Source organism: Poeciliopsis prolifica, unplaced genomic scaffold (assembly GCF_027474105.1).
Source record: "Poeciliopsis prolifica strain line A6 unplaced genomic scaffold, Auburn_PproV2 SCAFFOLD214, whole genome shotgun sequence".
Lineage (NCBI taxonomy): Eukaryota > Metazoa > Chordata > Actinopteri > Cyprinodontiformes > Poeciliidae > Poeciliopsis > Poeciliopsis prolifica.
This window is the reverse complement of record NW_026562589.1, coordinates 20,620-32,099: the sequence shown is the minus strand read 5'-3', so window position 1 is coordinate 32,099 and position 11,480 is coordinate 20,620. Positions and strand designations below refer to the sequence as shown.

Here is an 11,480-nt window from a genome sequence, read left to right as displayed (position 1 = left end):
AATATTTAAGAAAAAACGACTTTGCAGTTTTATTAAACCGTGCGTTTATTTAGAGGTAAACACAAATGCACACCACACTTTTCAGATTTTTGACTTAAAACTGGACCTGACCAGTTTTTCACTGTGAGAAACACTGTCGTTTGGGGAACTGACGGTCTGATGGGATCCTGCAGCCGGGACTCAGATTCTATTCTTATGAGTGTTGAAGCTCCTTCAGTTTGGGATTCGCGTCCAGGAAATTCAGCTTCCTTCCAAAATAAGAGACTTTCCAAATGCATTTCTCTGTTCAGCTTAAACACAAACCATGACAATAAATCACACAAAAACTACAATAAATTATTAGGAAATCTGATTGAAATACTAAAATCAGCTGGAGAAAAATCAGGATTTCAGCAGAAACACTCGGTTAAAAGCAGAGTTTCTCTCTGAGTCTTTGAAGCCGACGAAGGAATCGCCTGGAGAGGAAACAGAAACATTTCCTCACCATGAGGTTTTCCACTGTTGGAAAACCTCATGGTCACAGTGTGAGGGGCGACCTCTGCTCTGACATTGACCTCTGCTCCGACCTTGACCTCTGCTCTGACATTGACCTCTGGTCCGACGGCGACCTCTGCTCTGACGTTGACCTCTGGTCCAACATTGACCTCTGCTCTGACATTGACCTCTGCTCTGACATTGACCTCTGCTCCAACATTGACCTCTGGTCCGACGGCGACCTCTGCTCTGACGTTGACCTCTGCTCTGACATTGACCTCTGCTCTGACATTGACCTCTGCTCTGACATTGACCTCTGGTCCGACGTTGACCTCTGGTCCGACGTTGACCTCTGGTCCCACGTTGACCTCTGGTCCGACATTGACCTCTGCTCTGACATTGACCTCTGGTCCGACATTGACCTCTGCTCCGACATTGACCTCTGCTCTGACATTGACCTCTGGTCCGACATTGACCTCTGCTCTGACATTGACCTCTGCTCCAACATTGACCTCTGCTCCGACGTTGACCTCTGCTCCGACATTGACCTCTGGTCCGACATTGACCTCTGGTCCGACGTTGACCTCTGGTCCGACGTTGACCTCTGCTCTGACGGCAGGCTCTCCGTCAGGCACTTGAGCTGCTCTTCGCCCAGCTTGATTTTGTCGTCCAGCTTCCGCTGCTCGATGATGAGCGCAGACTTCATCTTGACAAAGTGGCGGTAGTCGTCCAGGTTCTCGGCGTCCAGCTGAGCCTCCATGATGGCCAACACCAGCCGCTCTCTGCGGTCCAGGTTCTCCTTCAGCTCCTTGGCGTCTTCATGCTGCCTCATCAGCAGCTTCCGCTTGTCGCTCAGCGTTCTCTGGAGGAGGAAGGAGGCGCGTTAACAAGACGTTCTGGTAAAGCTAAGGCTCCTGGCAGCTAAAGCCTAATTGCAGCTAAGGCCCGTTGCCTCAGTTTGTCCACCTTCTCCTCGGCGGCGTTCCGTCCTCCAGGCTGTTGAGGGCGTTCTCCACCCGGGCGAGGCGTCCCGACAGTGACAGCAGGAGGCTCACCACCTTCTCCAGGTCACCCACAAACATGCGGAACCGGTCGATCTGGTTGGGCCGGCAGAGGCGCCGGACGGTGGCGTCCACCTGCCGGCCCAGTGCCTCATTGTCCTCCACGTCTTCCTCCAGGCTCTGCCGCGCCTCCCGCAGCACCGCCAGCTTCCTGGACAGGCTGGACATCAGCTTTTGCTGAAAACCGATGGATACGGTCAAACAACTTGTCTGCTCTGCGGCGCATCGGGCGTGATTGGACAGGTTTTACCTTTTTACCGGCCAGATCGACGTCCAGCTCGTCCTCGGAGTCCTGCAGGTCCAGCTGCTCCTGCATGTCTTTCATCTTGATGAGCAGCTCAGCTTTGGGAGCCGATGTGTTGTAGTAGGAGGAGCTGGGGACCAGAGAGGTGGAGACAGGGACGTCCTCCTCTTCTCTCCTGAGGAAGTCCCACAGGTTGTCATCATGTCAATCAAGACTTCCATTCTCTCCTCTAAGTTATCACTTAATGACCAAATATCTTTGAGTTAAAGTGAATTAAGCTCAATATTACATAGAAACCATTGAAACAACCCTTCTTATTTAGATTTACTATTCCACAGTCATTTCTCAACAGTTCCTGAAATGTAGTTGCTATTCCAGATGTTCTCCACCAGATGGCAGACCAACGCCAAACTGATATTGGCAATCCTGGTCTTGGAGGGCCGCTGTCCTGCAACTCTGAGATGTCTCCCTGGTCCAACAGCTGCATCACCTCCTAACCTTAACCCTTTGCAGTCAAAGTTCTGCTAATCATCATTTGACTCAGGTGTGTTGAAGTAGAGACGCATCTAAAAGTTGCAGGAGACCCTCGGAGCTTGGAATGGCCCAGTCCTGGTTTAGTGCTTCTATTAAAGCAGTCCAGTCCTCAACCCTGCTGGTACTTGCAGCTGCATCTCTGCTCCAGCAGCGTTCAGCCGGCTCTGGTGACGAGCGTTTCACCTGGTCCAGGTGTTGGAGCAGAGATGTGGAGGACTGGACCCTTTTCTGAGAAGCACCCTAACATTTTTAGGAACTCGTGCGACTAAACGGTTCAAGGGTGATATTTTAGGAATAGCTGGTGGTTTGGACCTGCTGGTGCCGGGCAGCCTGGATCCAGCTGATGGCCTCTTGCGCGGCTGGATCGCCTCCAGGGCCGGGTCAAGGCAAACACACCCTCCGTCAGGTCCATGGTGGTCCTCCTGCTGCTGTGGTCCAGGATGTCCAGCAGAGGCTTGTCCCTGCCCATGATGTCCTTCGCCAGCTCGTCTCTCTTTGCGTCCTCCTCCAGGGTCCGGGCTCTGTCGGGTTCCTGGCCGTGTTCTTGTTCTGGTTCCTGCCAATTGCAGGTGCTGAACGGAGATGCCGGGCTGCCGGACTCGGCCGTGCCGCCTTCGCCGTGGACGTTCCGGAACCGGAACCGTTCTCACCGGGCCGTTCTCCTGCATCGCTGCTGGGTTCTGTGGTTCTGATTCTGACCTGCCGACAGCAGAAAGCGTCAAACCTTCATCATCTGGTACTGATTACGTTTTCTTTATTCATGTATCTGGATTGTAGTTCATTTATTTACAGTTCAGATATTTATTCTGAGACAAATGAATTATTGAAATACGGTTAAACTAGAACCTTGTCTGAGTGCAGTTATCCCCATTGACATACGTTTTTCCTTCCTCTCAACTTTCCTTTACTAAGGTCAGTTTGTGAAGAAATACTAAATATGACATTTCTGTATCAGCAATAAGTTATTTCATAAGTTTCAATTATTAATGTAATTAAATGATTTTCTGGATGATGTTGGGGAGCAGCTGTTTCTGCAAATATGACAAAGTTAAAGGCTTAATGTATTCTTGAGTTAAATGAATGAATGTTTCATTTCTTCATGATTTAAACGACTCAAGCTGCTCTGGGACAGGAGGATGAACCTCAGCTGCGGTTCGACAGCAGCCAACCGAGGCGAGGCAGACCGGGTCCCGTCCGGCTGGAGAGGGCAGGTGGGCTGGGCGGCACCAGCAGAACCGGTCCGGTCCGCCTGGCCTCAGACGGGGAGTTCCCAGGAGGAGGATGTGGGTTCTGGTCCTAAATGACTGGGCGGCGGTCCGGAAGACAGGGAGGAACCGGCCAGGTTGGGTTTGGTTCTGTGGTCGCAGCGCCTGTGAAAAACCCAGCGGTTCTGGGTCCTGGGCCGCGGTCCAGCGACCCTGCCATCTCTCTAATGGTCGAAATGAACACCTCATCAGAACCGGAAGGGAAAACATCCGCCTTCCAACATAAACAAAATGTCTAACCCAAGCCCAACTTATATCTGAGATTTTCTTCTGGTTGTGATCCAGAGACAAACTAGTAAACCAAACACTTTGCTTTATGGTTCATCTCTTTCTTCACCATCACAGACAGAACCGGCCCAACTTCCGTTCCACCCGTCCATCATAAACAGACGATGAAGATTCCTGAACTCTTGACCAAAAGCAGGGAGGCCTCAACCTTCGAGGTCCGTCTACAACATGTTGATGTTGTGAAAAGGTTTTTGTGACTCCTTCCAGAATGTAAAAGTCCTTTAGATTCCTCACACATGTGCAAAGTATTTCAATCCTTTATGGTTTGTAATTTTGATGATTCTAGCTTTTAAAGAATGAAAACCCACATTCTAGTGTCTCAGAAAGACACGACAATCAATGTCTTCCATCCGATCAACAGAAAGGACATTCTAGAAATCAGGTTGTGGCCCCTTTTGCAAGAATCACTGCATCACTGTTGGAGCAGGTCAGCCTGCTGGTGTTCAGGGAACATCTTTGTACCGTAACCATCCGTGACTTTTTGATGGCTAGAGAAAATTGGTGAACAAACCCGAAACATTCTCTGAAACGTTTGAAAGCAATGACTTGGTTAAATGTTCTGCAGATTGTGAGTATCGGGCAGGGAACCTCACCTGGCCACCAAACTGCTCTCCTGTGTTGACAATCTCTCCAATGAGAGGAAATCTTCTGAAAGAGAAAAGTTATGTTTAGCATTTCAAAGCAGAACGGAACAGATGAAATATCTGAATCAATTCAAATCAACCGTTGATGAGTGCAGCAGTAGTTTGGTTTCTACATTGGGATATGTCTCTAAAGCTCTGCAGGCCTTTCTCATCCTGACCTGATGCCATGTTTCTGAAACATCACACCAAACATAATCTTGCTCACCTGTGTGTAGAAGTCTGCAGAAGGTGAAGATCTGGATTTCTTATGAATGCAAAGACCTTTCTCTTCTGCAGTAGCATCTAGAATGTTCTCAGCTGAGAGGCATCGCCCTTGTGTTTTGGGATCAGGAGGCTTTTTCTGCTTGTTCCAGGTGGCCTGGTACTCAGCGAAGGTATCCAGTCTCTGCTGTTCCAGTAGAACCTGCTTTTCTCCAGGACTCTGCTCATCTGTGTGGGGTTGAGACTGATCGCTGTCCCAGAAGCAAAGGTCTCTCCTGCCTTGCTTGTTTCATCTTGGCTTGGGTTGAGGTTTGAACCGTGACCTGACTTCAGCACAGGCCTGGGAAACGAAGGCTCGGTCTCAAAGAACTTTCTCTGTTGCTCTGAGCCGCTTTGGGGTTCTCCATCCACTCCCACTTTGTCTATCTTGTCCGGCTCTGAGAAAGAATGCGTCGTCTTGGCCGGATGCAATCGCCTACGTCCTCTGATTCGCCCATAGGGTGCTTTAAGAAGCGGTGCCTCTGGCCCCAGGGGCTCGAGGTCTCGTCTCTGGAAGGAGGTGGCCTGAAGGACCCTCGCCTGGGCCTCTTTCAAATGGTCCTTGTAGGTATTTAAGGAAGCAGAGGCTTCAATGGACCTCCACTCTTCTGCATCATCTTCCTCAACCTCGTACATCAGGGTTGCAGTGCTTCGGCTCTTCTGCAGCTGCGCGATCTCTTCTGATGAATCTCCTTACGAAGGGTGGTGCATAGCGGTCACTGCGACGACTTGCTTTCACGCTGCTCATGGTTGTGCTTTCACAGACGTCCTGGGTGGAAATCGGAGATGTTGTAGCAGCCGCTGATTGCCTCTCTGCCAACGTCTGTCTCTCTTGAGTCAGGAAGTGGAGAAGGGGAGTTTTCCGATTTGATATCCTGTGATCTTCTTGAGGCATCCATAGGTCTTGGTGTCTTGAAAGAGCAGCCTTATGAAAAATACTCTGATGAAGGAGTCTTTTCATCTCATCACTCGCTGTCTTTGATGGTTCTTCTGTGCTTTGAAGGGAAGTTTTGTGGTACACACCATTCTCAATTTGGTCTTGATTTTCACAGTGAGGCATCTGGGACGGAGCTGTAGGATGTTTGGCTTTAACGTTTGTCTTTAGAGAGCTGTGGAAACCTGACTCGCTATTGTTCATCTGTTGGGGCTTCTCTGTTTCTCCTCTCCTTCCTCCAGCTTTACTCTCCCTGGCTTTTAACTCACCACTCTGCATTGGATGGTTAGCTGAAGGGCCAAGGTGTCGGCTGTCCTGTCCTGTCATGGTTGCTGTGGAGTGCCGGGTGTGTTTTCCACTGAAGGCATTAGAGGGCAGATCTTGGAGGCTCTGATAGTAGCTCCCAACACTTTGAGTTTCAGTTGGTGGAGCCGTCCTGGTGTGAAGGTAGAAGGGGCTTTCATCACTGCATTGCCTGTGGTGGGCAGGAGACGGGACATAATGCGGCTGGGTGACATCACTGCTGGACAAGGAGACGAGTTTGTTGGGGTGGAGCTGGTTCTGAAATGGGAGACGGTTGGGGTTGTTTTCTGTCAGCTTTTCAAAAGAGTTGCAGTGACTCTCTTCAGAGAATGGAAACACCTTGGTTGCAGCAAAGCTGTCATTGTGGACAGGCAGTGGTGGTGGAGGAGGAGGGGACTGGGCTTTTTTCTTCTCTGGTACCTGCCACACTGGGCCCACACCAGCTCTGCCTGGAGCAGAAACCCGAGATGCCGGCGCCAGCTCCTCGCCCCGTGACCCCTGCCACCTCCGTTCCCCAGAGTTGGCTGCAGGATTCTGTGTTGTTCATTCTGCTGAGGTCCTTCACTCTGAAAACCCCTAAAGAAAATGTTTTCAATGCTTGCATCTTTCCTGCAAGACTTGCTGGGATGGAGAACGGGAGGACTGGAGCTGCCAGAGAAGCAGCTGAAGGCCGAGTCTCTTTTAGCTCCGGATCCAGAAAAGGGTTCAGAGGCGTCCGTGTCTGGAGGCGGAGAACGACAACCCAGCGCGTACGGATGGGAAGGATGCTCCAGTCTCTCCATGCTGTTCACTGAGCTCAGCCGATTGCTGTGTTGAGTCTTCTGAGTCTTAGTTGACTCTTTGGGCCTTTTGATAAAACAAATTGCTTGAACAACTTGAATCATTAGCAGGAAGCTGAGTATAGATTTCTTACCTGGCTTCATATTTTCTCTGCCAGTGGCGCTGTGGTGGCCTGGGAACCTGCGGTTCACTCTCCTCTTCTCTCAGCTTGGAGGAGAGCCAGGAACGGCGCCGGATCCCCGGCTCCTTTTTCCTGCAGAGCGGAGCCAACACAACGCTGAGCGGTTGACATCCAAACTAGCTTCAGTTTTCCACAGGAAGATAAACGGCAGGAGTCTGCAGAGGTCAACAGTTCAGCTTCCTGCTGTTTTCAGTTCACTGGCTGCTCCGAGTACCCAACCCATTATTACTAACCCTAACCCTATTACCATTGTCCAGTTTAATTATGGGAAATAATAATGATTATATAAAAGAAAACTTGCAACCAAATTTATCATTACACCCAACAGAACAGCAAATGAGACAGAAATGATTTTTACAGAAGTAGTTCTTCCTGGAGAGCATGTAGAGGAAGAGCAGCGCAAACGTTCATTTGGTTATTTACTAAAGTCATTTTGAATCAAAATTTAATGTAAAGAAAGAGAAAACAAAAAGACAGATTCTACATGATGTGTCTAGACATGGAAACATCAATTATCTCTTAATGCTACCATGAAACATATGTACAGTCATAAGAAACGCAAAATCACAAATCAACTACAATGCAAGCAGTAAACGCGTTATAAACGCGTCATTCTCACACTGTCACTGAAAGCAGTCGTTCACATGAACACCAAGCACAGGCTGCACAGGAAACAGCTTCTATACCTCATGGAGCTGCGTAAGACTTTGGACAGGAAATTTCTGGCCACATGAAGCTGGTTTTCTGACGGCATCGTTTGACGTGACGAGACATCACCATGACGCCACATTGACCATCCCAGCCTGAAGGCAGAAAAATGGCCGTCAGAAGCAGAATCCAGTTTGAAATCAGGAACAGGAACTGAATTCACTCCAGTTAGAGGCTTTCAGTACAACCAGAGGACTCCTTATTTAAACTATTGGACCCGGTTCTACCAGACCCGGTTCTACCAGACCCGGTTCTACCAGACCAGGTTCTACCAGACCCGGTTCTACTGGACCTGGGCTCAGAACATAATGATGGTCCCAGATCAACATGGTTGACTTTCCAAAATGCTCCTGAGATCATTAGACCTGAATAAATCGATCATTGACCTTCAAACTTACCAACAATCCCAGAACCACTTAAGAGACCATTACTGGTCCACCGGTCCAACCAGTCCAACCGGTCCACAGAAACCAGGTAGGAGCCTTCTTCCCTCCTCTTCCTCACCGCCTGCTGTGTGCAGCAGATTTCCTTGGGATTATAACGGGGATTTGAGACGAGGGAGGAGTTTCTGTCCTCGCTCTAATCTGGTGTTTGTGCAGCCAGGAGGATCCTGGACGACGTGAAAAATGTCCAGTTATGAAACTCTGACCTCTGACCTCTGACTTAATGTTCACTGATCTGAGAGATGAAGGAGTGACGCTGACATCAGCCGTCCTGTTTCTGTTTTCTCACATCTGCAGTTTTGCTTCTTCAGTTGAACGTCCATCTCAGCGTCAGCAGAGAGGACACAGAGGAGTGTGTGTGTGTGTGTATCTGTGTTTGTGTGTGTTTCTGTGTGTGTGTGTGTGTGTATCTGTCTAGGTGTGTTTGTGTGTGTGTGTGTATCTGTGTGTTTGTGTGTGTTTCTGTGTGTGTGTGTATCTGTGTGTTTGTGTGTGTGTATCTGTGTGTTTGTGTGTGTGTGTGTATCTGTGTGGTGTGTGTGTTGTGTATCTGTGTGTGTGTGTGTGTGTGTGTATCTGTCTAGGTGTGTGTGTGTGTGTGTGTGTGTGTATCTGTCTAGGTGTGTGTGTGTGTGTGTGTGTGTGCATGTGTGTGTGTGTGTGTATCTGTGTGTGTGTGTGTGTTTTCCCAGAGGTAGCAGCCACTGTCAGCCTTCGGGGTTCAGAGGTCACATGACTCGTTACTCATCTCAGTTTTAGTTTGTGAACATGAGTGAGCTGCCAGCAGGTGGCGCTGTTTCCCTGCTGAGGACAGTGAGGGGATCTGGAGGAACATGGCAACTTTCTGCTCTAATTTTCTCTTCTTTAATTCTTGATTTTCACTCATTTCATTTTTCCTGCACTGATGTTGAAAATCAGTTGATGGGAAGTTTGTCAACAGGTTTGGATCCAAAAGCTTCAGATTTATTTCTCCCATCACCCTGATTGTCAGCAGCCTGTGGGGCCAGAACCCCCGTGACCCCCTGTGACCCCCGTGACCCCTGTGACCCCCTCTGGCCCATGAACACAAAGTGCCTCCATCATCACTGCCAGGCTTATCGGCATTAACGGCAACAACAGGCGGCCCAGCTGGACCAGAACCTGCAGCAGAACCGGGCCCCAACCCGTCCGGCAGCAGCACGCCTCTCCTTGTTCTGGAGAGTCCAGTTATTGCCATTTTGATGATGTCGTGGTTCAGATCAAGGCTTTCTTGAGGTTCATGTCATTAAATGAGTTTCAGTTTGTAACCTGTTGCTCTGTAACCAAGCAACAGGCCCAAACATTGAGTCGACACGCATCAGAACAAAAAGTCTGAATCTCCGTCTGAAGCTCTGCTACTGTAGAAAAAGTTCAGCAAACCTTTTGGTGGCGTTTGAGGAGAACCTGCTGCTGTCCTTCATCAGGAAGTCCCTGCAGTCGGAACCGTCTCAGCAAACGCGTCCAGAGAGAGGAACGCAGACAGGAGCGCCCACTCTGAGCCCATCGGCCCGTCCCACCGGGCAGCGCGGGCCGTACCACTGCCGGGTTTCTCCTCGGGGTCCGACAGGAACCCGGCTCTCCGCTCCGATCTCCGTTTGCTCTCCGGCACGCCCACATCCACCGCTTCCACGGCGACAGGTTGCCGAGACGCCGGCAGCAGCTCCTGTCCCTCTGGATCCTGTAATTGGATTCAGGAAGTAAGACTGAGCTGCTGGGGGCGGATCTGTACGCGTAGCTCTATGTGCTGGAGCAGCTCGAGGTTATTCTTATCCAAAAGCCTGAGATCACTTTTGGACAGCCAAATTCAGACGCACTAAACAGATTTTTACAACAGGAAGCAGTGAGACTGCAAGAACCGGCCGACTGAGGAACCGGGTTATTATGGTTCCTGTTGTTCTGACTCGTTTTTCTGTCCTCTGAATCCAAGCTGCTGCTCTGCTCCACTTCCCCATCATGCATCTGTTTGTTCCACCTGTGATACCAAACATGACCCCTAACCTCTGACCCTACCATTGGTTCTGGTCCAGCTCAACTTCCTGTTTCTTTCAGAGCAGAAATGTTGACAAAAATCCCTCATATTTCTTCTCATCAGCGGCGCGTCGCCTCTCTTGGATTAGTTTCCTGATAACTCAGTGTTTGACCTCTGACCCTTTGACACCTTGGAGCTAGTTGATGTAAAACATGAATTTGCAGCCATGTTGCCAGGAAACAGACAGGAAGTAGTAGTACACCCCATGACCTGGCAGCTGGTACCTAAGGTCTGAAGCACAACACAATGGGATTGGGATCTGGACTTTGACTAGGCCACCGTCTCATTCAGCCAGTTTTGCTATAGATCTGCTGCTGCTGTGAGGTTTTTCCCAGTTTGTCAGACTAGAAACCAGTTTTCCTCTCAGCTGCCCAACTCACACATTCCTTGTCTTGTGAAAGGATTTAGTTGTAGAAAAGTTCTGCTTCATTCAGCTCCATCTGCTGCCGTCTTGTTTTTGGAGGCTTGTGTCTCCAACCTGAGCAACTTGCTTGTGTTTCAGTCTGAATGTGAAGCTGCTGATGTGACGTTGAGGCTGCAGAGCTGCAGTGCAGCCCAGTGCTTTTACTGGGATCTTCTGTTTAACATCTCCTAAAACGTCTCAGCTGAGCCCAGCCAGAGTTTAGTTCTGTTAGCATAATGCTAACGCTAATGTGATGAACGGCCAGCTGCTCCATTCCTCTGCATCACTTTTATTTTCTCATGGCTGTTCCAGCAGATACTCAAACGTTATTTAGCATTTCCTCGTTTCTCACTGCAGCAACATTTTCTAGCTATTAGCTGATTGTTAGTGACAAGAAAAGGTCAAAGGTCTCTCCTCTCAACTGTTTCTGTTGCTGAAGGAGCAACAAAACTCTGCAACCCGAAACTCATTAAAACTTAAAGCCCCGGTAACAAGAACCATCATTTATTCATCCATTCATTTATTTATTCATTCATTCCAGGTGAATAATATGCATGCAGATTCACAAAGTTAAAAAGTATGAAAACAAGAAATAAAAACCTTGATATTGTCAGTATTAAATGTTTGTCAGCTGAGCTGCATCATGAAAAATCAACAAATGTTTCAATGACTGAAAATATCAGGATGTGAAATTATACCTGAATGAATTCATGAACTTTATGGATTATTGACCCGTGGCTCTCTGTGCTCCGTCCCTCAGGGTCAAACGCTGCGGCGCCCAGATCTGCAGCACCTTCACCCTGCAGCACCTTCACTCTGCAGCACCTTCACCCTGCAGCACCTTCACTCTGCAGCACCTTCACCCTGCAGCACCTTCACCCTGCAGCACCTTCACCCTGCAGCACCTTCACTCTGCAGCACCTTCACCCTG

The 11,480-nt window shown here is 49.2% G+C and overlaps 1 pseudogene; it reads right to left on the bottom strand.

Moving 5' to 3' along the window:
- Positions 1-27: 27 nt before the first annotated feature.
- LOC129356977 (protein Shroom2-like) lies at positions 28-8,156 on the bottom strand (annotated as a pseudogene).
- Between the last annotated feature and the right edge of the window lie 3,324 nt (positions 8,157-11,480).